The sequence below is a fragment of the Solanum stenotomum genome, chromosome 3 (genome assembly GCF_019186545.1).
Source record: "Solanum stenotomum isolate F172 chromosome 3, ASM1918654v1, whole genome shotgun sequence".
NCBI lineage: Eukaryota > Viridiplantae > Streptophyta > Magnoliopsida > Solanales > Solanaceae > Solanum > Solanum stenotomum.
The window spans coordinates 34,604,901-34,610,539 of NC_064284.1; positions in this window are offsets into that span (position 1 = coordinate 34,604,901).

Sequence of the window (5,639 nt, forward strand, 5' to 3'; positions counted from 1 at the left end):
AGTTCCTAATCCCCTATGAGATCATATTTATAATCATGGCACTATTACATATTACTGATGAAGCCCTTGAGTTGAATTGTTCATGACCATAATTCCTCATGAACCCTATAAGTTGAACATTCTTTAGATGAGAAGTATCTTTGAGTCCTTGAGTTGAGTAGTTCATGCTCATGATTCCACATGAACCCTTTGAGTTGAGCATTCTTGAAATGAGTGGTATCAGTGAAGTTCTTGAGTTCCATGTATTGAGATCTATCTATGGTTATTGAAAACCTTGCATTGAGTCATTCACGTCTATAATTCGGCATGAACTATATTTTAAGAAGTCTTTTACAAATTTTTAACTTTGTTTTAAGACTTAAGCTTTGAAGTTGAGTAAAGAGTAAGGGTAAAGTTCATTTTCTTTAAAATGATATATGGGAACTAAGTATTCCCAAGAGTAAATGTTTTCACATTTAAGATGAGAGGAAACTGAGATTTCCGAAAGAGTTTTGAGCAAGAAAGGGAACATCGATTCCAAGAGAGCTTTTAAGCTAAGTTTTGAGTAATTATCTCAAACCAAAGAAAAAAGTTGTTATAAAACATATGATCTAAGTATATTTTTGGGAGTAGTATTAAGCACCGATATGGTGATGCGAGTTCATATTAACTCAAGTCTCCATAAACCAAGTAGCCATCATGGGTATTAATGGGTCATGCTTTTTAGATGATCACATAAGTTAAGCTAGTGGATCCACTAAGTTAAGTAGTTCTATATGATGGCAAAGTATAGGACAGTCTGGCAGTGTGATGGTAAAGACGTTGTATCACCATTTAGGCTCATAGTGGTGGTTGTCGGTTAGAGAAATTCCCACAACAGTAATTGCATGGTTCCTCAAGGGGTTATGCTTAGTAAGAATGGGGGTATGGAACTTCATTCATGCATTGCACAAGTAGACTTTGAGAGGGAGCATGGTATGTATTTTGTGAATTTATGATTATGAGTTGACATAATGTTTTAAACAGTTTTCCTTTTCTTTATATTGCACTTGTTTTAAACTGCTTTATAATGAAGCGAGTTCAGTTAAGTATTCACGAGTTGAGTATCTAATCTCTGAGTTTGAGTAGTTTTGAGTGTCTTTGAGTATTCGTTGAGTTGAGTAAGTTTGAGAAGAGGTAAGTATGTTTCCTTTTTTTTTATCAAGTTTCAAGCTTATGTTATGCTTTAGAATTCCTCTTACATGCTCGTACATTCCACGTACTAAGCCATTTTTCCTGCATCTTTTCATTATGCAGACACAGGTGTTGAGGATCATCAATAGGAGATTCGTTGATACATCCGAGAGTTCGAGTTAGCTATGGTGAGCCTCTTTATTTTCTAGAGGATTTCATTTACTTTTCAGTTTAGTCAGGATGTCGTGGGTCTTGTCCCGACTTCCATCTTTATCAGTTAGAGGCTTCATAGATAGTCAGTATAGTTGAGAAGTCTGTATTATTCATTTATTTTATTAAATCTTTTAAAGACTTAAGTGCCTATTTTATGGCGAGTTGAATATATTATTTTTATTCTAAGTTATTCATTTGAGTTAAAGTTTTGAAAAGTTGAGTTTATTGAATTTTATTTAGTTTTAAGCTTTTGCAAGCATAAGTTAGTCTTCCGCTTGTAGTCAACTAGTATGAGGGTTCGCTTGGGGACCAACAATGGTTCTTAAGTGTCACGCCCCGAGCCTACACCCAGGGCGGGACTGGAACGCGAAAGCCATTGCTGGCCCCAAACGAACCCTTGGCCTGACTTACTTAACTCAGCGGAAGACAATATTCATATCTATAATGATCAATGAACTTAACTGGACTGTATAATAAAATAACTGAGAATGTTTTAAAGATTAAACATTCAACTTGGCCAAAAGTGGCAACCCAAGTCTTAACAATAAGAAATGATAATGAACAAACTCAAAGGACTAACATTTGACTGTCTATGAAGCCTCTAAAACAACTGAGATGGATGTTGGGACAAACCCCACAACATCCTAATGAACTAACTAGAAATAAATGAAAATAGATCCTCCTAAGTGCAAGGAGGCTCACCGACTGACTCTGAACTGCTCACTGGATCAACGGTGCGCTGGAATGCCGATCATAGTTACCTGTGTCTGCATCATAATAAGATGCAGGCCAACTGGCATCAGTACATTGAATGTACGAGTATGCGAGTTGGAAACCTAAAACAACATAGGCTGGAAAGAGAATCTGAAAGACACTTACCTTGGCTCTTCTCAACTCATGAGTGCTTAACTGAACTCATTTCAATATAAAGCAGTTTAAACAAGTGCAATATAGCGAAAAGCTATTTAAAAAGATGATGTCAACTCTGTGTATGCACAAGGATACAACATAACTCTGAAATGTATGTAAAAATACAATAAACTGATGTATATAAAAATACAATAACTTTTGTGGGAGTTTCTCTAACCAACAACCATCACATATGAGCTATAGTGATGATACATCGATCTACCTCACGCTGCCAGCGCATCCTATACCCGACCAAAGGTATAGAACCTGAACTTCCTAATGGATCCACTAGTCTATTGCGAACATGATTCATCTAAAAAGTATGACCTTTTTTACCCATGGTGGCTACATGGTTCTATGGTGACGCGAGTTATCTAAACTAATGCTCGTCCCCAATTCGGTGCTCAATACTACTCCCAAAATATACTGACTCTTATGTTTTAAAAACATACTTCTTCTGTGATTTGAGATCAGTGCTCAAAAACTTAGCTCAAAGGCTATCTTGGAAATCAAAGTTTCCCTTCTTGCTTTATTTAGAAAGCGATTACTTTTTCTGAAAACTAGCCCGAAGGATCTTTGGAAATCTCAGTTTTCGTTCTTATTTAAATGTGAAAATTTTTTAAGTCTCTTTGGGAATACTTAGTCCCCATATACTTTTGAAGAAAAGAACTTCAAGTTTACTCTTTGCTTAACTTAAAACTTGAGCCATAAAATGAAGTTAAAACGTTTGATAAAGACTCTTGAAAAGTTTAAGAAACTTTGCTTTGACTTGCTTCTTAACTTCTAGACATTGACTCTTAGCTTCTATGAATTTGATCTTAACTTTCCTTGATTTGGATTATGGATTCAAGGTTCATGATCTCATGTTTATGGATGATTTCATGATGTTTAGATGTACCTTAGAGTGTTAGAATCAACTAGGAAACATAGGTACATCACTTAGGAACTAGTACGAAAAGGTGGGGGAAGAATGGGGAGAACTGGTGTCCCTGGCGCTCTGAGAGACGCGGGGCACCAGCCCTCAAATGTTAGAGAAGCTGCTGGGGCGCGCTGCTAGAGTGACGCCCTACCCCCTTCTCCAGGTTTTTGACGATTTTTCTTCTCCGTTTTTCATCTCTAAACCCTCCTAACTTCCATGGTTCTTTCCCCAATCATTTAGGATCAATAGTACCCTCAACATACAACAAATTTAACTCGAAAATACACCCAGAAACATGAATCAAATCAACAAGAGACTTCAATAACATAACCATCAAGAACTCAACGAATTTTCATCAATGTTCTTCAAGAACTCACTTTCTTTGAATTCAAACAATTTAAATTCGTTGAATTGAAACGAGATTGGCGTGTGAGTGAACTAACCCAACACTATGTGATCTCACATACCATATACGGATCACCCCCGATGAATTCCACTCGCAAGGCTTGAACGTTCTTGGCGATTTCTTGATTTCTCTCCTCTTTTCTCTTCTTTCTTCTTCTCTCCAAGCCCTAGCGTAAATTCTAATTTTTCTAAACCGAATAAAGTCTTGGTTTACCCCAATTAATTCCTAAAAATGAAATAGGCAAATTAGGTAAGGAAAAGACTAGTTTACGCTTCACAAATCCAGATTTGAACTTTCCTTAATCCAACAACCCAACTTCCAAAGGGCATAACTTACTCATACGAACTCGGAATCGCGCAAACTCGGTGGCGTTGGAAAGATCATTCCAACCATATCTGGAACTACACCTAACTCATCCTGAGCTAGAAGTTATGGTTGTTTGAAGTTGACCAAAAACTCACTTGAACTTACTTAAAATTTTCCAGATTTCCTTACACTTTCCAAAAATAACTATATCCAGATTTTAAAACTTCCTTCTAGTTCTTTCTAGTTGCGAGATGTTACATTAAGTGTCGGCCACGTCCAGGGTGTAGACTCGGGTCGTGACAACAATATTCAATAGTCGATAATTATTGTGTTGAGCTATTTTTAATAGTACTCTAATTTTTATTTGCATTGTTAATTAATTGCTTAAACTTGATCTCACCAACAAGGTGTGAGCTATGGATTGGACACCCTTCGCCAAAAATTTCATGATATATATAGATCAAACATTACTTTTTTTAAATCAAATTTTAGCTTGAAGCTCGTTTATTCAATCATAAATATAAAAAATACATGTATGCCTGGCCCAACTTTGAAAAGGAAAGTTAGCCCAAATATATCAATACCCTTTTTATTTCTCACCCTATTTTTAACACTTTCCCTAACATTTGTTTCCAGATCCTCCTCTTTCATATTCTTCTCCGCGGTGCCTTCATGATTCTCCTTTGTTTCCTTTAGATCATCAACATTCAACCATCGTGGTGTACCACTACACATCTTCAACAACTTCAATAGGTACTGCTCCTCCTTATCTTCCTCCTCCTTTATGTTTCTAATCTCTCCTTTATCTTAGTTTAGTATGCTCTGAATTGTTGATCTAACACCGTCGCTAGCTGTGGATCCAAATATGCTGCTCTCGATCATCCTCTCTATGACAATGGACGATGTACTTTGGATGTATAGTCCTTGACTTTTGCCGATTTCCTCTTTTGTAAGCAGGTAGCTCTTTATTTCTCGCCGATTTTAAGCACTAGTATTGGCAAAAAGTTGAGGTGTACATAAAAAATCTTGCCAGACTCACCACATCTTGATTAATGTAACTGTTGTCCATACTGGCTGTTTATGTCTTTTATCTTTCTTGTGTTGATTCTCAAACTAGCGATTTGTGCTTTGTCCATGTTTATAATTCTTCTGCAATTAGCTGGTAGTTGTTGAAACTGCTTGTATTACAATACCTCCGACTTACCGTAAGCACTATTAGCAATGACATCTGCTAGTTGATTTCCTTCCCTGTATACATGCTGAACTTTGAAGTTGTTTTGTTCCACAATTTGTCTTGCTTATTCCACTATGCCTAGTATCTCCCATGGTATTTTCGATTCCCTAAGTATCATTTTCATGATTCCTAGTGATCTGTTTCTAGAGTAACCTTCCTGAGCTTGTTTTTTATACAGTAAATTAGCCTTCTTAGTACTGTTGTCACGTCAAATATTACTTTATATTGATATATTAAGCATTGTGAACGCCCTAAATAACAACAATGAGTCGTAGCTCAGTTGCAAAAGTGTGTCCAATATGTACACAATAACCAAGTTCGAATCACTTCATCTATGTTATGTATATTTTGTTTAATGTGGTTTGCTGTAAAATGGTTAATTAAAGAAAAAATGAAATACTTTGTTGTATATAGAGTGGTAGCTTAGTGGCAATAGTGTGAAGAAATTTGTTTGCCATTGAGGTTCAATTCCCCATGGCCACATTTGTTTTCTATGTTGG